This window comes from Schistocerca piceifrons, chromosome 4 (genome assembly GCF_021461385.2).
Source record: "Schistocerca piceifrons isolate TAMUIC-IGC-003096 chromosome 4, iqSchPice1.1, whole genome shotgun sequence".
Classification (NCBI taxonomy): Eukaryota; Metazoa; Arthropoda; class Insecta; order Orthoptera; family Acrididae; genus Schistocerca; species Schistocerca piceifrons.
In genome coordinates, this window is record NC_060141.1 from 501,528,145 (window position 1) to 501,552,226 (window position 24,082).

Below are 24,082 nucleotides of genomic sequence, written 5' to 3' on the forward strand. Positions count from 1 at the left end.
GTGAAAACATTCAGAACGTAGGAAACAGGTACTGCCGAAAATAAAACTGGAGGGTGGACCGTGCCTGGATTGCTTCGTCGATGGATCAGCGAAAGTGAAGGGCTCCATATTCGAACACCAGTCCGCTATGCAGTTTGTAACCTCCCCACAATAATTTAAAAAGAAAAGATTGACAATAATACTTAATACAAATGGGAGTCGAGTGTAACCTCCCCACAAAAATTTTAAAAGAAAGAAATGTCAATATTATTTAGGAATGCTAATGGACATTGCACTAAGTATAACTTTCCCACAATGGAATCTAGTGACAATGACAATTAAACAAAATTAGCAATCTGACTCAAATGTAAATTCTTCACAAAAATTAAAGTCCATTCAGTGATAAGAAAATTCAATTAAACCGAAATATCGGTCTTTGGCCCTGTATAAAACAATCAGAATTAAATTCTTACCTCAGTATAACTGGATGTCAAATTTGTGCTCTTATTCGTGCGCACGGCTTGGAGGAACTGCATTGCAAATAATAATATTCCTTTTTTTTTCTGTGATTTTACTGAAATTTTTCTTTAACGGAAGTGGAATGAAAAGGGAAGTGCAATTAAATAAATTTTGTTTTGTAAAAACTGCTTTGGAATAAAAATTATTATTGGGGGACTTGTTGGAGATTAATTACAATAAATAAACTTTACATTATCTGTTGATTACCTTAATTTACAATATACCTTATTTATCCTCTTAACCAGAATGCCATGTCGACGCTACCCGACTCCTTACACACACATCTCCACTCGAATGAACTGCTCTACATGACGACTACTACTGCACTGCACTGCACGACTACTACTAGCGAACTGCACGCAACTAAACCGAGCTACAGACTGAGAACTGCTCTGCATAGCGACAACTAGCGAACTGCTCGCAACTAAATCGAGCTACAGACTGAGAACCGCTCGCAACACTCGCGCGGTCAAGTGCAGACTCTCTGGTCAGAGACGCTGCAATGTCTCGCCATCGCTGCTACGTTACATACGTGTTTCATAACCCTCCACTGGGGGGGCAAAAATTTGGCAGCGATGGTGAGTCATTTGGACGTGCCAATCGCGGCAAAATTTTTTATTAATTAATAAACTTCTACAATTTACAGAATATTTAGATGTAGTATATGAATTAAATGTGGTGCACACGCACTGAGTACAAAATATATCAGACAAAGACAAAATGTGAGTACAAAACATAGTAGCAAATCTGAAAAATGTATATACAAATTATTTGACAGATAACAAAGTGCACACGCACTGAAAAAATTCTTTGGCATATTCAGAACAAATAAACAGACTGGCAAAAAATATTATGTTGACAAGTGACATGAGTGCACATGCACTGCAGTTGAGAACATATCAGTAAATGATGAAATGTATATACAATTAGTAACAAATGACATAAGTGCATACGCATTGAAGTATTGAATATACAGAATAGTACAAAGCATATTGAAAAATGAGAAAAGTGTACAGGCACTGAAGTTCAGTAGAAAACATATTAACACCTAACATAAGTGCACATCCACTGTAGTTCAGAACATATCCTTAAAATAAAAAATGTATACACAATATAAAAGACAAGAGTGCACATACTGTACTTGAGAACAATTCGAAAAAATGTCTTTAGCATTTTGGCAATAAATAAACCTAATAGCAAAAAAATCATGTCCAAAGTGCACACGCACTGAAAAAATGTCTTTAGCATTTTCACAACAAATAAACATAATGGCAAAACATCATGTCGACCAGTGACATAAGTGTACTCGCACTGGAGTTCAGCGAATCGGAAAAAATGTATAACCCACGAACATAAATGATGTTAACAAAAAAAAAAAATTTTTTCCTTATGTGACAAGAATCAGGATAGGAAAGGGAAGGATTGCATCATGGTTGTAGCACTTTAGATTGCACACAGCTGCTCTGAAAGTCCATATCTTTCCACAGAAGTACAACACCAAGTGACACAACTTGAAGTTCTTTTCCCATCAGAATTTATCAGCGTAGCCAAGACACTGAATTGTCGTAGTAATATTCCATGTTTTCATTTTGGCAGTACATTAGGTACACCAAACAGTGGGACCATAATAACGTCTTCACCGCTCACGGTGGTGGACAGCATGTCGTGTCAACACCACGCTCTTACAAGGCACACCAACGTAGAATTAGTGCAAAACCAAAGATAGTGCTCCATGATCACTAGGATAAACAGGACAAATGGACATTGCAGTAATTCAGGGTAGTTAGCTCATGAGGTGAAGGACATCAAGTCACATAATATTGACAATTACAGACTTAATTAGTAGTTTGTGGCATTCATAGCCCAGTTATTGAACATTTCTGTACCAAGTATGTAGTATTACAGAAAAATGTTCATTAATTGTATTACATAAAATCAGTAACCTTCTTTTCCTAGTTACAAAGCATTATTAAATAATCGCATTCTTTTCCAGTTACAAAGTATAGCAGAGTTAATTAATTATTTGTCATTCCAATAGTATTAATCATTAGCCTTCTCCTAATTACAAAGCATTATGAAACAATCGCTTTCATTTCAATAGTAATAATCACTAGCCTTCTCCTAATTACAAAGCATTATTAAACAGTCACATTCATTTCCAATTACGAAGTATGAACATTGAAAACAAGAGCTAATTAATGGCATAGTTAATAACAATTCATCGAGTGACATTAATTATTGGCACTCAGTGGCCAGCAAGTATTGAATAGAATAAAACATTGTTCCTCATTCAGTATTATTCAGATCATTATGAACTCATTATTAAAAATCAGTTAATTACAGGCATAGCATTAATAATCATGGGCATTATAAGTACTCATTACAATACACAGTGTTCCTCATTCAGTAGTATTCAGATCATTACAAAGTCATTATTAAAATCAGTTAATTACAGTCATAGCATTAATAATCACGGGCATTATAAGTAGTCTCATTACAATAAACAGTGGCAGTTATTAACTAGTGACAAAGCATTATTAAATATATATACTTTTTTGTATCATTAAGAAGTCATTACTGAAGTGACATCCTATTCAGAGTTGATCAGTATTATTCAGAATTTTCTCAAACTGGTGTCACTATTTGGGACTGGTAATACATTTTTTTTTGTTAGCAATGCATTGCGTTGGGATCGATAATTAATTGCTGAGACATAACACTATTTGCTTTTGACCTGTTGCTGCAAATGAGGATAGGTAACGTCATTCGTCATGAGTCAGCTGTAGCAGGATTATGTAACAAAGCAGTATATGTGATCACATTTATAAATGATAAACACAAATGGGTAAAATATAAAAATGCAAGTACTAGAACAGGTATAATAAATAACAGGTTTAGTAAGTATCATGAAAAACTTCTCCTGAAAAAATACAAAATGGATTATTGACCTGAAAGAAGAAACGCACACTATGCTGAAAAGTAGTGAACTTCGAATTAACAGGTAGTGAAATGTGTGTAAAATGTGTTCCATAGCTGTCCTTTCCAAAACTTTCCGTCATCCTACTATGCAATATAACACCTGCTGTCAAAGCAAACTGCAACAAATACTTAAATAACTACATAGCCTAAATATAACTTCACCATTATCCTCATCTGTAAAGAAAAAACTTCATTATTCATTATCCATATTATCATACCTTCATTATTATCATCACCTGTAAAGAAAAACTTCATTATTCATAACAGCATATTCTTCATCATTATTCATCAGCATTCATTATCATCTGCAAAAATCACTTCATTACTCATTATACAACTATTCCTTATCTCTAGCATATTTCATCACTAAAACTAAGATGTGTAGTTCAGTCTGACAGCCTGCATCAATCACCTTGTATTCTGAAAGAAAAAATTAGTTAAGACTGCTATTCTACGGTGAGTATAGTATATTCTTGTTAATGCTTGTTAATCCTGATCCATTTACTCTTCCCCATAAAGTTATTGCATCTTCTTTCGTTTATTCCGTAGGTGAAATTCCCATTTATGTTAAATTTATTTCTTAGAATCATCATTCCTTTCTGAAATTGATGAACAAAGATTAATGTCCTGCATTTAAATCATATACCCACTAAATAATGACTGGTTTATGGTAACATACTTAAGCATACAGCATAACATGACAGAAAACGTAATATGTCAAAGACATTGACAGTGTTCAAAGCTAAAAATGTACACAGAATATCACAATGCAGCAGCAAAATATGTAAAACAGTCACGATGTTGAGATGTCATAAGGCAAAAAAATGTCAAAGTCGACTGGTGTGTTATATCTTAACTATTTCACAGTGCATATAAACAAAACTGGAATACAATCGTACATAAAAAGACAAATGTGACGTTCGTTGTGTTCAGCTTGTATGTAGTGTAGTTAATCGAGGCGAGATTTAAAGACTTTAATGGAGAGAGAATTTGATAAAATTAATACGTCATTACATAGAATTGCATAATTATTCATAAAATACGTAAGTTCATTTGGAAAAATATGCACGGTCTGATGTGTAACGACAAGAAAAGCGACCTGCTAACCTCACCTTGCCGGGCACTTGCCAAGAAAAAATGCGATAATCATCAGTAATTAGTCAGGTGAAATAATTGCATTAGAAAATGGCATCATAGTGTGTTGAATCATACAGTGTCTTCATTCAATAAAGGGTTTAATATTTGAGATGTGGTGATTGCCTTTCGATTTTCTGGTTCTCAAAGTTTCGACGTGTACAACATTGGGGTGAGGGATGCTGCGAATCCTATATGGACCTGCGTATAGAAGTTCAAATTTACTGCACTTACCTTTTAATTTACTGGATAAATAGTGTGTACTGTCTTAGTCGCCGACATTTGGGGAATTTTATTAATTCTTTAATTTTGTTTGCTGGTTCAACGTTTTTCAGTATAACAGACGGAGATAGCATAGTGGATTCATTTGGAATGGAATTAATTACATCTTGGAATGAGAGTATGTGTGTATCCCAATCAATATGTCTTTTGTGGCAGTATATTCTACACAGTTTACCAATTTCTTTCATTAATCTTTCACAGGGGTTCGAAGAAGCATGGTACTTGGATATATAAATCGGAGAAATGTTTCTGGCTCGTAACATGCGTGTCCATATGGTACTACGAAATTGTGAACCATTGTCAGAAATTACTTTCATCACATGCCCTACATGAAATAGAAAATGTTTTACAAATGCTTTCGAAACAGTTTTAGCAGTAGCTTTGCGTAACGGAGTGAAAGTAACAAATTTTGAAGTGAGCTCAACAGCGACAAAGATGTAGCAAAAACCTCTGTTAGTTCTCGGAATCGGACCAAAAATATCTACAGCGGCCATATGTCTTAATTTAACAGGTATAATGGGATATAATGGAGGAATATGTGAAGTCGTGTCTGATTTAGCTTTCTGGCAAATTTTACAAGATGCTAAAACTCGTCGTATACGTTTCTCCATGTTGGCAAAATAACAGTTCTGTCTCAGTATAAGAAAACATTTTCGTGCTCCGTAATGTGCGTAACTTAAATGAGTGTACCAGATTAGTTTGTTAACCAGTTCGTCAGGAATGCATAATAACCAATTGTTGCTGTCAGGATGAGAGCGGCGAAACAGAATGTCATTGCGTACAGTGTAATGGTTTCTAATCGAAACATTATTCCTATCTTGCCAAAGGTGTATAATTTCTTTCCACACATTGTCTTTATTTTGTTCTTGCGCTATGTCCTGTAATGACGATGAAATAAAGTTTTCAAATGCAACTTGCTGAATGTACATGACACTGAAATTTGTTTTGCAGAAGTTGGTTGCTACGTCTTGCTGATTGTTGCTCAGAGAACGCGATAGTGCGTCTGCTATAACATTTTGTGTGCCAGGAATGTGAACTATTGTAAAATTAAATTCTTGTAAATAAAGTTTCCATCTGCTTAATCTATCGTGCGTGAATTTGGCCGAAAGTAAAAATTGTATCGCTCTGTGGTCTGTGTAGACGGTGGTATGTCTGCCATAAAGAAAGTGCCTAAATCTCGTAAAAGCCCATACAACACATAATGTTTCAAGTTCTGTAACGGAATAATTTCGTTCAGCGGGTGACAAAATGCGACTGCAAATGCGATGTTTTTAATTACTGTTGAACCATCTTCTTCAATTTCCTGGAAAATATGTACGCCTAAAGCGGTGTTGGAACTGTCGGTGGCAATGGAAAAATTTCTAGTAAGATCTGGGTGCGAAAAGAGTGGAGCATTCAACAAAGCATGTTACAAATAACATTCTCGTGAGCAAAATTCTGCGTGTCAAAAGTAATGTTTGCGTTACTGTAATATGCAATCTGTGCTGTATCTGGTTAAATTCTATCGTACGTGCTGTTATTTACGGGAGAATGTTGTGGCATATCCACTATATGAACTGTTCTGTTATTTCTTACTGACGTATTACGCTATCGATGACACCTATTGTCTGTTTCATTCATGATTATTTGTTGTTGCTGATGTTGTTGCTGCTCATAAGATCGACTGTTATTAAATGTACGCTGAAAATTGTGCTCATCATTTTTACGTCTGTCGTGATAGTAATTTCTATACGGCGCATTGCGATACGAGTTGAAATAGTATGTTATCTGTACGTAGTTACTTCTTTGCTGCCATGCGTTACTATTTGTTGGAGCTGGGACTATACGTGCACGCGGCGAAACATTAAAGTTTGCTTGACCTTGTAGACTGCATTGTTGGTTAGGTATGCTAAGCGGTTGACTTTCATGCTATTGTGGTGAAAAACGTCTATTGTTACAAAAATGTGGTTTGCTATTGCTGATAATTTTACACATACTGATGATTACGATTTTATCCGTTATTAAAATTCTCGTGATTCTGGAGTGCCTAATGAAAATTGTCACATTCGGTAAAAATTTGTCTTATCGGGTTTTCATTACATATTCTTAATCCTAGGTAGAGCAATAGTTAAAGAGCAGTTTTGATAGATATAAAGGATAGTAGAAGAAAAGGCAGCAGTGCAGAAAACTAAAGATGAAACAGCACTACTACAGCTCGGGGCCCTATGCTCGCTACGGCACATATTCATTAAAGCGTAATGAATCCCCTGAGATCATTTACGCACTGCAAATCAATTTTAGCTTTTGCGTTGCAGGCAATAGCGGAAAAATTCCAAAAGTAAATTGTTGTAAGCACGTTAATTCAAGTTTCTTCATTACACGCAATGCTGATGAAAATGCAATAGCAAATTGTCGCATCAGGTTCAAAGCTAGCTTCTGCATTACAGGCAATAGCGGTGAATGTACAAAGATAAATTGTCGTATACAGTGCAAAGCGTGTACCTGTACGCTGTCATTATTAAATTCCTTAGATTTTCTTACAAATGCAAATTGCTCGAAATCTATGTTCTCGTCACTCAGTTTGAGACCACGTTCAGGTTTGTGTGTGAATCTGTTCGTCTGTGTCATTTCGGATTTCAAGTTGCATAGCTTTTCAGATTTTAAGTCGCGTAGCTTTTCGGATTTTAATTCGCGTAGTCTCTGTAAATTGTTCACATTATACACGCTGCGTGAGTCAGACAAATGTTCGCAAAGTGGCGGGTTCTGTGACGTATTGGTGATTGGAATAGTTTTCAACTCTGTTACTGTAACACTTTCGTCAATTTGATTGATCTGTCGTGCAAATTTCTCGTCAGCTTCCGTATTCGGAGTGTGTGAAACTTCCAATGACTTCAAATTAAACTCGTCGCGAATCTGTACTGCGTTTTTAAGGCATTGTTCAGTGACTGCATTAATTTCGTGTATCTGTGTTTCATTTGCTGAACATTGTTCGGTGACTGCAATAATCCCGTCTTTATGTGATTCTGTTGTGTCTACACGTGTGCTACTTAATTCTTGTGCAACAGTGCCAACTTCTTTATTACTGTTTTTAGCACAAGCCTCAGTATCCTCACGTAAATGTACTTTATTGTCCCGACATTGCACGGTAACAGCTGTAATCTGCTCACTAACTTGTTTGTTCTGTTCTTTAAGATCGTCTTGTTTTTCGTTTATGAGTTCGAAACTTTTATCAATTGTTTCGCTAGGTTGTTTGTAATGGTTGTCGAAACTTTCACTCTGTTGTCCGATCCATTCAATAAGTTTGTTTAGTTTTTTGTTCTGTTCACTAAGTAGTTGTTTGGCATCTTCACTCTGTTGTTGTAGCAATCTTCTCATAATTCGTACCAAGTCAAAATTAACGTATATACTATCTGTACTGTTTAGTGGTGGATCTGGAATTGTTTCGCTTTCCGTGACCATTTGGTCATTCTGTAATTTAAAAAAACGTTTGTCAGTCGGATGTACACTGTCAGACATTATTTCGGAATTAAATAAATCCGTCCTACTTTCAGTACACTGTTCATTTTCACTAGACAAATTTGTCTGTACGTTACTTGAATTTTCCAAATCGGGTGTGTTAAGCTCGGCAGCGCTCATTACAATAGAGCGTTCTGCGTCATCAATTGTCGTCAAATTAACAGACGAGACAATTGAGTTCGTTTGTTCATCATTAAGATCTACATCATTATTGGTAGTTGGAATGCATTGATTGTCAGTGAACGCAGGATTGTCATCATTACTCTGCGTGTCACAATTATTATCAGTCACGTTGTTTAAGTCGGTAAATTCATTCACAATACCTCGCGATACACTATTCATAGTCTTTCGCGGCATTTTTACAATAGTCACAATTTTTTACAAAATAAATAAGCACAATGCAAAAACAACACACAAATACAACAGAGCAACGAATTGCCGTTGACCTGTAGAAAGAAAGTCACAAGTTAATAAAAGCGTAGCGCCAAATCCTAATTATACTAAGCAAATAAGAGCAGATATCTGACTGTTTTTCAAAAGATTCTCAACGAAATACGATCCTGGACTGGGTGTCGCCAAGTGTAACCTCCCCACAATAATTTAAAAAGAAAAGATTGACAATATTATTTAAGAAATGCTAATGGACATTGCGCTAAGTGTAACCTCGCCACAATGAAATCTACTGACAATGACAATTAAATAAAATTAGCAATCTGACTCAAATATAAGTTCTTCACAAAAAATTAAGTTCAATTCAGTGATAAGAAAATTCAATTAAACCGAAATATCGGTCTTTGGCCCTGTATAAAACAATCAGAATTAAATTCTTACCTCAGTATAACTGGATGTCAAATTTGTGCTCTTATTCGTGCGCACGGCTTGGAGGAACTGCATTGCAAATAATAATATTCCTTTTTTTTCTGTGATTTTACTGAAATTTTTCTTTAACGGAAGTGGAATGAAAAGGGAAGTGCAATTAAATAAATTTTGTTTTGTAAAAACTGCTTTGGAATAAAAATTATTATTGGGGGACTTGTTGGAGATTAATTACAATAAATAAACTTTACATTATCTGTTGATTACCTTAATTTACAATATACCTTATTTATCCTCTTAACCAGAATGCCATGTCGACGCTACCCGACTCCTTACACACACATCTCCACTCGAATGAACTGCTCTACATGACGACTACTACTGCACTGCACTGCACGACTACTACTAGCGAACTGCACGCAACTAAACCGAGCTACAGACTGAGAACTGCTCTGCATAGCGACAACTAGCGAACTGCTCGCAACTAAATCGAGCTACAGACTGAGAACCGCTCGCAACACTCGCGCGGTCAAGCGCAGACTCTCTGGTCAGAGACGCTGCAATGTCTCGCCATCGCTGCTACGTTACATACGTGTTTCAAGTTTTAATGTACTGTTTTAGTAAGTTTTAAAATGAGAGCCGTATAATGTATTCTAATCAAATCTGACGACATGAGAGAATTATTTTATAAATGAGACACTTAGTGTTGGGTGAGTTTTGTTTTTCTTGTGCAGAAAAATAAGGAATGCTGGCCGATGTAGAGGGGATACAAAATGCAGTTTCAGTAACCTTATCCATTATGGCATTCTAGAACCCTGGACTGTCTGTTGATTAAAAATAAAGAAAATAGCAATCCGCCACTTGTTCAAATATTTGTTTATTCCAGTGAGCTACACTGGAGCGCCAAAGAAAATGGTATAAGCATGCGTATTCAAATACAGAGATATGTAAACAAGCAGAATACGGCCCTGCAGTCGGCAACGCATATATAAGACAACAAGTGTCTGGCGCGGTAGTTACATAGGTTATTGCTGCTATAGTGGCAGGTTATCAAGATTTAAGTGAGTTTGAACGTGGTGTTACAGTCGACACATGTGCAATGGGACAAAATGTTTCAAATGGCTCTGAGCACTATGAGACTTAACATCTTAGGTCATCAGTCCCCTAGACTTAGAACTACTTAAACTTAACTAAGGACATCACACACACCCATGCCCGAGGGAGGATTCGAACCTGCGATCGTAGCAGCAACGCTGTTCCGGACTGAAGCGCCTAGAACCGCCCGGCCAGAGCGATGGGACACAGCATTTCGAGGTAGCGGAGAAGTGGGGATTTTCCCGTACGCCATTTCACGATTGTACCCTGAATTTCAGGAATCCGGTAAACCATCAAATCTTCGGCATCGCTGCTGCCGGAAAAAGATCCTGCAACAATAGGACCTACGAGGACTGAAGAGAATCGTTCAACGTGACAGAAGTGCAACCCTTTTGCAAATTGCTGCAGATTTCAATGCTAGGCCATCAACGAGAGTGAGCGCGCGAACCATTTAGCGAAACATCATCGGTATGGGCTTTCGGAGTCGAAGGCCCACTCCTGTACTCTTGATGACTGCACGACACAAAGCTTTACGCCTCGCCTGGGCCCGTCAACACCGACATTGGACCATGTTCCCTCATCGGACGATTCTCGTTTCAAATTGTATCGAGCAGGTATGGAGGCAACCTCATGAATCCATGAACCGTGCATGTCAGCAGGGGACTGTCCAAACTGGTGGAGGCTCTGTAATGGTGGGGAGCGTGTACAGTTGGATTGATGTGGGATCGCTGATATGTCTAGATACGACTCTGACAGGTGACATGTACGTAAGGTTCCTGTCTGATCACCTGCACACATTCATGTCCATTGTGCATTCCGACGGACTTAGGCAATCCAGCAGGATATTGCGACACCCCACACGTCCACAATTGCTACATAGTGGCTCCGGTAACACTCTTCTGAGTTTAAACTCTTTCGCTGGCCACCAAACTCACCGACATGAACATTATTGTACATATTGGGATGCCTTGCATAGTGTTGTTCAGAAGAGATCTCCACCCCCTCGTGCTCCTACAGATTTATGGACAGCGCTGCAGGATTCATGATGTCAGTTCCGTCCAGCACTACTTCGACATTAGTCGAGTCCATGCCACGACGTGTTGCGGCAATTCCGCGTGCTGCGAGCGGGGTCCCTACATCGTATCAGGCAGGTGCACCAGTTTCTTTGGCTCTTCAGTTTGTTTTCGAGCCTTTTCACGCCCATCTTCCATGGGGCACACGGAAGTTGCATCTTTATTTACGTAGAGTGTTGCTGGGTACTGGCTCTGGAACAAGAACAGAGGAAAAATTTTAATGTAGCGCCATGATATGGCGAGTTGTCAGGAAACGAATTCTTTTATTACTTCCCGTGGCAGTGCGGACGGGCTTGTAGTTAGTATCCACCTGGCAGCTTCCATTTTAAATGCCAGATGGCCACAAATTAATCACATCTCACTATATAGTTAAGTACTAATTGTCATTATAAATCTATCAGAATCCATCGTGGGCTGTGTAAATGAAGTATTTCACAAATAATTTACTCAAAGGCATAACATATTTCACTCAAAAACAAGCAAAACAAGGATAATAGAATATAGTCGAATTCAGTCGGGTCATGCTGAGGGAATTAGATTAGGAAATGAGACACTTAAAGTAGTAAAGGAGTTTTGCTCTTTGGGGAGCAAAATAACTGATGATGGTCGAAGTAGGGAGGATATAAAATGTAGAATGGCAATGGCAAGGAAAGCATTTCCGAAGAAGAGAAATTTGTTAACATCGAGTATAGATTTAAGTATCAGGAAGTCGTTTCTGAAAGTATTTATATGGAGTGTAGCCATGTATGGAAGTGAAACGTGGACGATAAATAGTTTAGACAAGAAGAGAATAGAAGCATTCGAAATGTGGTGCTACAGAATATTGCTGAAGATTAGATGGGTAGATCACATAACTAGCGAGGAGGTATTGAATAGAATTGGGGAGAAGAGGAGTTTGTGGCACAACTTGACTAGAAGAAGGGGTCGGTTGGTAGGACATGTTTTGAGGCATCAAGGGATCACCAATTTAGTACTGGAGGGCAGCGTGGAGGTTAAAAATCGTAGAGGGAGGCCAAGAGATGAATACACTAAGCAGATTCAGAAGGATGTAGGCTGTAGTAGGTACTGGGAGATGAAGAAGCTAGCACAGGATAGAGTAGCATGGAGAGCTGCATCAAACCAGTCTCAGGACTGAAGACCACAACAACAACACATTTCACTCACAAACAATTCCTTGGTTTTTGTGAATATAAGACAATCGCTGGTGCACAGATACATGGATCTAAACTGCCGTTAACATGAATATTGAAAATAAAAATAGTACTACAGTAATTAGAGGTTCACTACTGTTTCCAGTCGTTCTGAAAACACTTTGCATATGATACATAGAACGTGCGGTAGCGCTTAATTGTCCGCAAAGGGAATCTCCGAAAAACAACATTTACCTTGAGCCAACCAGAATCTCGTAGTTTTGAAGCGCAGGATTTAATTGGCGTGCGTGTGGACTTAATTCTGGCGTGTTAATGAGCGCGCGTCCTGATACAATGGCGCGTATAAATGCAGATCTGGCTTATTAGTCAAGCGCTCTGCGAGTGCGAGATAGGCGGCCGAGTAATGAGGCCCAGGCCGTAATTCAGCGTCGGCAGCGACTCATTAGGGACGCCGAAGCGACGTCCCCTGGGCCTGCGTTATCGGCCGCCTGCCCCAAAACATTCTACTCGTACTCAAATTTCGGCGTCTAACCGCTGCGACGAATCCTGCGTTTTGCTCGCCCGTTTCCTCGTCCACAAATCCGCATTCTCTTGCCCATCCTTCGCACTACTTGGTTTTCTGCCAGAAGTCGCAATCGCAGGAGTTTAATAACAGCTCCATGGACTGTCAGTTTCATTGTACACTACCTGGGCTATAGATACATATACGAGGGCCGTTCAGAAAGTAACCTCCGGTTGATTTAAAAAAATACACCAAGTTAAATAAAAATATTTTAATATATACATCTTACAACTACATCTTTGCACTATTTTTCTACATAGTCTCCATAGCGATTGAGGCACTTATCGTATCTCTTCACAAGCTTTGAAATTCCTTCTGCATAAAAATCACCCGCTTGTGCCTGGAGCCAGCCTGTGACCGCATCTTTGAGCTCTTCGTCGTCATCAAACCGCTGTGACCTGAGCCATTTCTTCAAATGCATGAAGAGGTGATAATCACTAGGCGCCAGGTCTGGGCTGTAAGGTGGATGGTTGACAACGTCCCACTTGAAGGACTCAAGAAGGGCCGTTGTTCTGCGCAGAGTGAGGACGGGCGTTATAGTGCAAAAAAACGATACCGGAAGTCAGCATACCACGGCGTTTGTTCTGTATAGCCTGTCGTAACTTTTTTATTGTTTCACAGTACACGTCTTGATTAATGGTCGTACCACGTTCCATGAATTCAACCAACAACACCCCTTTGGCATCCCAAAACACCGTTGCCATCAGTTTTCTGGCAGAAAAATCTTGCGAGGCTTTTCTTGGTTTGGTAGGCGAATTTGAATGTGCCCACATCTTTGATTGTTCTTTTGTCTCAGGGTTCACGTACTTAATCCAGGTTTCATCACCGGTCACGATTCTGTTTAACAATGGTTCTCCTTCGTCCTCATAACGTGACAGAAAGTCTAATGCAGAGGCCATTCTTTGAGATTTGTGGTGGTCGGTAAGAATTTTGGGCACCCATCGTGCACAGAACTTACGGTAACCCAATCTTGCTGTCACTATCTCGTACAAGAGAGTCTTAGAAATCTGTGGAAAACCAGTAGACAACTCCGACATTGAGAAACGTCGATTTTCACGAACTTTTGCATCAACTGTCTGAACGAGTTCGTCAGTCACCAATGATGGTCTACCACTCCTCTCTTCATCATGAACGTTTTCTTGTCCACATTTAAATAAACGTACCCATTCACGGACAACTCCTTCACTCATAACTCTTGGTCCGTACACGGCACAAACCTCACGATGAACAGCTGCTGCAGAATATCCTGTGGCTGTAAAAAACCTTATGACAGCACGCACTTCACATTTGGCGGGGTTTTCTATTGCAGCACACATTTCAAACTGCCACAAAAACTAAACTAGCGCAGGTACGACGTCCACTCGACCACGGCTTGATGCCGACTGACCTGTTGAGTGCGTGAACGCACAGATGGCGTCGCTACTCCCCCCACAACCCGCACTGTGACCAATCGGAGGTTATTTTCTGAACCGCCCTCGTAAATCGCTACGCACTTATCTCTACAGCGTTGACCGAGCGACGTGGCGCGGTGGTTAGCACACTGGACTCTCATTCCGGAGGACGACGTTAAATCCCGCGTCCGGCCATCCTGATTTAGATTTTCCGTGATTTCCCTAAATCGCTCCAGGCAAAAGCTCGGATGGTTCCTTTGAGAGGGCACGGCCGACTTCCTTCGCCGTCCTTCCCTAATCCGATGAGACGGATGACCTCGCTGTTTGGTCTCTTCCCCCAAACAACCCAACCCAACCCCTCTACAGCGTTGAGGTTTGAAGCAAACATCTAAGTCACGTGACGGGCGAAATAAAGCCTAGCCAGCGCATGCTATGTGAATGAAGTGAGGCTGGCAGTTACATTTTTCTCTTTAATAGCAGAAATGAATCATTAATTTAGTTACTGAGTGACCTACTGTATTAGTATTTTATGTGTATCATTGAAATGAACGTAATATCTCCGGAATTTCAGTTATTGATGTGATATTTCCACTAAGTGAAAGTGTAATAGACGAAGTTTGATAAATTTTATTTACCGTCGTTTCTCTGTATAATGTTTTTCAAGAGACAGAATTACGTTTTTCTTAGTGAATTCACCCTCTTTGCTGTACCGGGTGTCATTCGGTCATTGTTTCCACAGGACTGTAAGGCAAAACTTCGGTTTACCAGGAAACTTTCAGTCGCGTTCCCAAAAATACATGTGAAGTTCTGTACAGTTATAAGGAATGACATCGAAATTTATCTATCACGTCATATCCATGAAAGTACAAACAAATGCATCTTACACTTCAACGCAAGTGGCCTTCCTGGCGTATTTCTCTGAATCGATGGTACTCTTTGTTTTATTCTATAGGTGCTAAATGCGTTGGAAAATAAAAACAAATCGTGGCACACCTTATGGCTTCAGATTCCTTTCGATACCAAAAACCTTAAGTGCCAGAACTTTCAGGAGACTAATGTTAGCTAAATGGTTCTGTGTGTTCATTTGCCTTAAAATTCTCCCTTTTGAGGGCAAGAGTCCTAACGTTCCTTCAGACTTCATCAGTAGGAAAATTGTTACTACTTTTGGGATTATGTGAAAGAAGTTACGAAGTTTATATCATGAATAGAAAAACGAAAAACCATGCAATTATTATTTTATAAATTTCCACCCATATTCTGACGAGGCATTTATAATGGCCGTTACCATTAAATTCGTAATATTTACATACAAATGAACGTCCTCGAACAGAAGATTATTCGCATCTTCTTAGCTGTGCTATCTCTCCTTAGCTTCAGCCTTTAAGTTACTGATTTCATGTTGAAAAATATATTCCTAAAATTTTTGAAATTCAGAACATTACCAGTGTAAGGAAATAACTACTTCGTTTTCCATATTTTTCGGCGCCACCAAACATTTCACAAGACTTTACCAACTTCCGATCAAAAAACTTTATTAAAAAGTAATACAATAAAAAATAATGTTTATTCAATAAGGCTCCTGCTGACGAATTCCGCCTGTCTGCTGATCGGAATGTCATTTTCAATGTAATGGCGTCATGCGCGGTGTATGTCATCTATGGTCTATAGTAGTGCGTCCGAAAAGTTTTCGTTCTCATATTGTGTAGTAGAGTACTTACACGATAAAAATTATGTATCCAGCAGATCTGTATATGCGCTATCATATCTTACAGAGAGAAGTGTGTGTCTCCATGCCATCCTTGACATCTTGCTGAGCATCTTCGGAGCTATGCTTCAGAAGGCATCAACACTTCTGCGTAATTCTTCATTAATTTTGTACTGACGGTGAGCCAAATGCTTTTTGATTATTCCCTATAATGATCTGTATGGCGTGGTAAGATACGGACGACATGGTGACGATTTCAGTGGGGCTGGAGATGTTACTGAACCAGGTACAATCAAGAAATTCGCACACATAAATTGAAAAGTGCGCCGGAGCTCCGTCCTGCTGTAACCACAAATGATCAGTGGTTGCCCTTCTTAGATATGAGGTGTTAATCACACTTGAAACATGTCCAAGTTAGAATTTGTAGTCACTTACCCTTCAAAAAACTATTGCCTGAGGAGGCCTCGTGATGTCATCTTGGCTTGTATCATGATATGAACTGTTTTCCTTTGTAACTATTGCACATAATGGGGATTTTCCTTTTATCAGAAAACCACATTCTTCCTGTGTGAAGTACAATATATCGCATCTTAGTACAATATATCGCATCTTCATTAGAAAAAAGTATTCTAAGCAAATGTGACAACCGAGCTTGGCGGTCTGCAACCCGCTGCCCCATGTCGTTATTAGATGATTCATTCAAAAAAGTGTGTCTAAATGCTTAAACTTTATAATTTTTTTTAATACGATCTTGCATTATTGTCCGCAGTATTTGCTCAGCTGCTATTTTCCCAATATATTTTGCGACGGTACTTAAAGATCGCTGCTGAGTACTTGCTCTTCCCAGACAGCATCCCATATTAGCAAACCACTTGCGTCTTTACCTGCGGCTACTCTTACTTTTAGTGCCTGGGCTATGCACGACTGTTTAAAAAGAATAATAGCTCAATGCAGTCAGAGGGACGAACCGTGCATGTCTGTTTTCATTTCCCGCAACTAATTCGCTGCAAATAATAACGTGTAGCCGTGATTCTGCACTCAAATAGTCAACACTTTGGCTAGAATTGCGAACTAATAAAATATTTAGAAATACGAAATGAGAGAGAAATGAATAATTTAATAAAAAGGACTTTAATTTCTGTAATTGATGAATACGACAGAGAATTATGTTGAATACCACGAAACCTTGCAGTCAAGTAACGTTGCTTTACCACGTGGGACCCTGCGAAACTCATCTTTAAATGCACTCATTATCTCTGTCACTGTTTGCCATGTCTGTGGACGTCCGTGCACCCACACACACGCCACTAATCGCTGCCCAACAGTGTAACTGTATCCTCTCACATTTTGGCTCCGTAAACGATACAGTGCAATACTGAAAAACAAAGATGCATTACCGACAACAATGCTTTTCGCTACCTTCACATCAGGATCATAAAAAAAACAATTGTTTTTTCCCTCATTCTAAAAGCTCAAGAGGAGTGCCAAGACTTCTCGGATACTCTGTAGGGTTACGGTATGCCCGTGTTTCGCAGCTGAAATGTTACTGTAAACTGAGGGTACGAAAGTCATAGGAAGTGTTGTCCCACTGGAAGATATTCCATATATGTTGCTGCTCGACTGTTATGGCTATATGCGGCAATGGCGAACAGTAGCAAGCGCATGTGGACATTCTTGAGGACCATTTGCATCGCTTTCTGGCATTCGAGTACCGTTATACGGAGTTCATATTTCTAGAGAACAATCCGACATGTCGGCGCTCTTTGGTCGCACGCAGGTTGGTTGATAAACATCCAGTGGTTTTATGACGATGGCTTACCACTATCCTCCCCTCCCCCCTTCCTCTTTTCCCCAGATCACGTAATCTTAAACGTATCGAGCGGTCGTTACCTGCGGACGCTTGATGAGTCCATAGCCAACTACACAAGAAGAGTCGTCGGTAGCACCGCTATACGTGCGGACCAAGTCTGCACAATGATCACATCCCCTTGTAGATTTCGTGCCTCAACCGCATTACTGCAGTTTTAAAGGCTCGCGAAAGATCATTACAGCCTGTGTCTTCTCATGACTTTTCACCACACAGTATAGAAGAGCCCATGAGAATACGCATACCGTCACTCTGTTATATTTTTTGTGTATTTCTCATTCTCTACTCCAAGCAGTAGAGCGGGCTGTTAGAGATGCGATCCATTATTGAGCCTCGGTTCTTTTCAGCCAAATACCAGACGAGTATCGTAGTAGGCGGAGCGGAATAAATAGAGGGGGTTATGAGTCTTTTAATTTGCCTTAAACCAAGGAAAATGTCCCGAAAACGTAGGTCGGAATCTGGGAGTTGGAATTATTTTTAATTTGTTTCTGGGACGATGTTGTTGTCCATAGCCCACTAAAAGGAGGGTGCGCCTTTTTAGTTTCAAAATTATCCTTCCCCAACTCGTGAGAGAGCAGGGCGGGATGTTTCAGAACTTCGTTCATTTAGTCAAATATCCAATTACGCAGGGAGTGGGACAGAGGTAATTCCAATTGGTATTGTTTGGTAGGGAATTCCCACTCCCGGCGTTCATCTGATGACCACAGGAAACCTCCTGAAAATCTTAATCGGCAAGGGGTTGGAACTATTTTAATCTGTTCGTGGGACAATATTGTCCATTGCCCTAGATAAAAATTAAAATTTGACGGTTTCATCATGAACAGACAGCGAGAAAAGATAATGCATTTGTGCAGATCTGTTTAAGAATCCTGTGCAAAAGTTAAAGGATTTCAGATAACCTTTTATTGAACACCTCATTCGTTGAGTGCTGTACATTTTCACTTCCACCATCTTCATCTTCTCTTCACGTATTAGGCAGGAATTGCCTGTTACGGTACCCATCTCTGTCAGGGTCTTCCTCTGTCTCTTCTTCCATGGCACTTACAATTTCTTGCCTTTAAGGGAAGTCTCTCTCTCTTCATTCTTTGTATATGTTCATTCCATTTTCTTCTGTAATCTCGAATTCTATCATTGAGGCTAAAGATTTGCATTTCTTCTCTAATATCTTGATTTCTTAGCCTGTTCTCTTTTGTGCAACCTTTAACACCTCTAAGGAATTTCATTTCTTGTGCCTGAATCCGGCTTTCTTGCTTCTTGGTAATCACCCAGGTGCAACAGTTTCGTAAAATTTAATTTTAGTGCCTTTCCTGGTTTTGTTTTTTAGGTTTCTGTTAGTTGTTTCACATACCCGGCTGAATTTACTAAGCTTAACTTCTGTATCTCTGCTGTAGCCATATGTCGTTTCACATCTGAGGTAATTGAAATGGTTTACTTGCTCTAAAATCTTCTGATCTATCATTATGTTGGTTCTGATTGGTTCTTTCCCCATGAAGGCCATTGTCTTAGTTTTTTCTTTTGAAATTTCCATGTTAAATTTTGCACTTATTTGTTTTTGGAAGTAGATTCCTTTCTGAAGGTCATCTTCCTTATCTGCTAGAATGACTGCATAATCAGCATATAGTAAATTATTTAAATCAATGTTCCTGTCTAGGAAGATGCCTTTCTGAAATTCTGGTTTCCATATTTGTATTATTTCATTAATGTAGTTGTTGAACGAAGTTGGAAAGATAAAGCAGCCTCGTCGTACTCCTTTGTTAGTTGGTATCTCATTAGTTGTTTTACCATTGAGATCTAGAGTGATATTCGTGTTTGATATAAACTTTTTATCGCATTTACTAGATACTTTGGATATCCGCGATTCGTCATTATTTCCCAAAGTTACTGTCTACTGACATTCTCAAAAGCTTTTTTAAAGTCAATAAAAGCAATGCGTGTTTCTTTATTATACTCTCTCCGTTTTTCTATTAGTTGCTGTAGAATGAAAACTTCGTATATTGTGGAGCGTCCTTTCCTAAAACCCTTTTGTTCACCATGCGGTACTGCTTCTGCTGTTTTTAAGTATTGTATTTAAAATCTTAGCATACACCTTGTATGTTGAGTCCAGTAAACTTATTCCTCTGTAATTACTGTATAGGCTTTGACCTCCTTTTTTAAAAATTGGTATCACTCTAGCTGTTTTCCAGTCTTTGGGAATACTCTTTTTCCAACATTCGTTAACGAGATGTAGCAGTCGTTGGTGTAGCATCATTCCTCCATATTTTAATAATTCAGCATTAATGTCGTCTTTTCCTCTTGCTTAGGTGATGTTAGTGCAGATGTTAATTCGTCAGACTGTATTTCATCTAATCCCTTTCTCGTCTAGTTGTTCAATTTCGGTTTATTGTGCTGTATGATTATTTGTGGTACATTTCATTTGTGGTACAATTCCACTTTCTTGCCTCTGTATCAGACAGTGTAAATCTTGTGACAACACTTACCACATCACGAGGATTAACTTTGTTCCGTTATACCCATTGTTTTCGTTCATTGCTATATAAATTATTTTCGTATAAGGGGCAATAATGCAACCGCACTGTCTATTAGTCTCAGAGACGCGAGGTGTGAAATGAAATTTTTAATAGGTCTGCTTTTCAAATCCCATTGTACCATTTTAAGGATTGAATTTTGCAAAAATGTTTCCTTAGTTGGCACGTAGGTTACATAAAGCATGTTCTCTTAATTTTGCATGTTTGTAGGCCAGTAGTCTAAACTGGGTGTCGGTACGCCAACAAAGGTTTGGACCATCATTTAATTCCTACAGAGGATGACTCTTAAAAAAGAAAAAACTCACTTCTTTGCACACGCCTACATTAGACAAGGAATTTTTCTGCCAGTTTCATTTCTCTGGGACCACTGGTTAAGGCTGGCCGTTGATTTACAAATTGCACCACATCGCACCCCCCCCCCCCCCCCCCCGAAACTACAGAAATACTCGTATCCATTTCAGCCTCTTACAAGATGAACTAAAGAAAATCATTTCTTAGCAGGTGCCCTCACACAAACAACGTTTCCTCCTAGTTTCCCGTAAGTCAGTTATCAGTATCGTTATTACTAAAATCCCCCCCTACAAGCAGTTCAAGTTGTATGAATGCGGAGGATCTCCACTTGCCCTGATATCACTCCTAGAGTAAAAAAATGCTGTTTGTTTTCGTTTTTGCAAATTTATTTCAAACTAAAATTACGTAGTAAGTATCAAAATAACGTCTCTGGCTATGTTTCAATTGTTACTGTTCAGATATTAGTGTATGTTTTGCCGATTCGTATGGTGTCGTTAGATCAGTCGGGGTAGTTTTATTGTACAGATCAGCATGCTATTTAAAATTTCGTAGTCCCAAGTCTTCTAAACGTTTCAACTCCACTAACAACCTTTTTCTGTCATGATGACTTACACTAACGTGAAGTGCTTTAACTGCTTTCCAAGTTACAGAAATGTGTTTCGTTTTATCTTATATGCAGTAATTTGAAAGTTATATTTATTTGAACACTTCAATGTTTATATAAAAACTTAATTAGTAAGAGGTAGCGTACAAAGAAACGTGCGCTAATCATGTATGTTCTGAATTACAGTTACTTTAGCGTAAACTCTATGAAATTAGCCAAGAAATAAGCCCATGCATAGTTTGTGAACTACAGGCATAAATACGTTCCATCTTGTATACAGTACCATGAAACAAAAGAGATTAGTAGGTTAGTAATTGTTAGAGAGGCGAAGGGACTGTGACATGGTATGTAATTGGAAAATGTTGTTTTGGACAATGAATAACACCTACCACTCAGTGAACCACATTTTTTTACGGCTTGGTAAAAACGTTTGTGTTGTTCCTGGCTAGAATTTTCCATAATTACCGCGTGACAGCAAATTAATATTTAGCACCAACTGTAACAATCATCCATCGATGGTCTTCTCCTTGACTTTATTCTTGAGTAAGAGGAAAAGTTCGTTCAACATTGACTTCAGTATTTATCACAACCTATATCATGAACCGTGAACTTCAAAGTAATTATAAACTCTAACATTAAAATCTCACTAAAACTGCACAGTTATTTAGTGTGGATAGAAATGTTGAACAATCAACGTGCTACTGCTACTATAATTTTTCTACATGTTTAAAGTAATAATAACAAAATATAGCAAAAGTTTGCAAAGTAATTCTTGGTGAACGAGTTGAATTTGAACGAGGTAAACCATTACTAGAACTTTTTACACGTTTCAGTATATTCCTCGACATTTAATCAGTATTAGGGGTTTTGAGACTTCTTTTCCTGTCGCTTTCTTCCTCTAACATCCTTATCAGATATTTTCTCGCAGCTGTAGTTAACTCTTTATTTTCCTGAGTAATATTCATTGGCGTTATTTTCCTCCTGTCTCTTCATACCTCCTGTAATGCCTGCCATTGCCTCCTTTCTGAGTGAGCTTCACTATCGATCCCCTTTCTGAGAGGTCGTGAGCTTCTTCCACCAAAAGGTGGTAAAACCATTGCTGAAGTCTTAAGTTACGTACTCGCTGATTGTTGATGGCTGCTACAAGCTTCCGATCTATTCGGATACAAAAATGCGTGATTCTCCCTACATTCAACGACCGTACTGTCGGATAGAGCGTCACAGGTAACAAAGGGTCATAGATACAATAATCAAAATAATTCTTGTGATGCAGTATTTCAGTACAAAAGGACAGTGTATTGCCAGAGCCGACCGGTGTGGCCGTGCGGTTCTAGGCGCTTCAGTCTGGAACCGCGTGACCGCTACGTTCGCAGGTTCGAATCCTGCCTCGGGCATGGATGTGTGTGATGTCCTTAGGTTAATTAGGTTTAAGTAGTTCTAAGTTCTAGGGGACTGATGACCACAGATGTTAAGTCCCACAGTGCTCAGAGCCATTTGAACCATATTGCCAGAGGCAAAACGGCGAAGGGTCGTGGACATAACATGAAAGCGAAATAGCCATTTCATTTCTCATCAGGATAATCGTAGTGTTCCGTACATTACGCTTGCGTATTAGTAAAGAAAATACTGTATGAAATAAAAATAAAAAAGCTGTCAGAATATTACATATTATACCAACAACTGGTAGTGAAAGGAGAGAACATAAAAATTCTAATTTCCATAATGTCTACAGTCTCTTCAAGTAGGGTATGGCGAGAGTTGTTCACACAGTGCGAGAATACGCTGGACTACTGTTGAACACGTGGCAGGTAACTTACGGTTACTTTGCTTTGCTTGGTGTGCTGCCGGCAATCTGCTGTGCTAAAAGGAAGGCACATTCTTATGCTGTCGAAACCGTAGTTAATTACGCAAAAACAAAAGGCTACTCCTGCAAAACTTTATCAAAACAAATTAAAAATCTTTTAACTTCGACACTAAGACAGCAAAGCGCGATGACCTTTAGGCGTCAACAATGATTACTTAAGATGTAAACTGCGTTAGCAAATGAAACACACACACACACACACACACACACACACACACACGTGACTTATATCTTTGCAAGTCGCAAGGGTGCAGCAGCCCGTCTATAAGAAAAGAACTACTTCTTCCCTGACAAATTTTACGAGGATACACGCATGGAACATGGCCTCTGCTCGACCCCCAGCCTTTTAAACGGAAACTAATGGAAAGTCGCTACTACTGTCTCCTTGTTGCCAATACTCTATGGACAAGGTGTACCCATGTGCCCGAGGGAGACGACACCACAAAAATACAGTTTTAGTGGCTGACAGCCATCTTAATTAAAATGATGAAATCACAAACCGAAAATAATTTCCAGAAACCATTTATATTCACCAACAGGTCAGAAAATGGGAAATAATTTAGTACACATCCCAGCTCTCTATTTGGGACAAAGGCAACAAAACTGCATATTCAAGAAGAAATTCTAAATAACTAATTTTATTCAGTTCGTGATCATCTGGAATTATTAGGTTAAAAATGTGCATAATCATCTGCCACACTATGTGATTATCTGGAGTGTGCGGTTATTTAGACATGCTGCCAGGCATTC

At 39.0% G+C, this 24,082-nt stretch overlaps 1 protein-coding gene across 1 annotated transcript in view; it reads left to right on the top strand.

The window, feature by feature from the left end:
- Window positions 1-24,082, top strand: part of LOC124795948 (multiple PDZ domain protein) — a 1,551,599-nt gene that overhangs the window by 818,715 nt on the left and 708,802 nt on the right. The gene's annotated exons all lie outside the window — the stretch shown is intronic.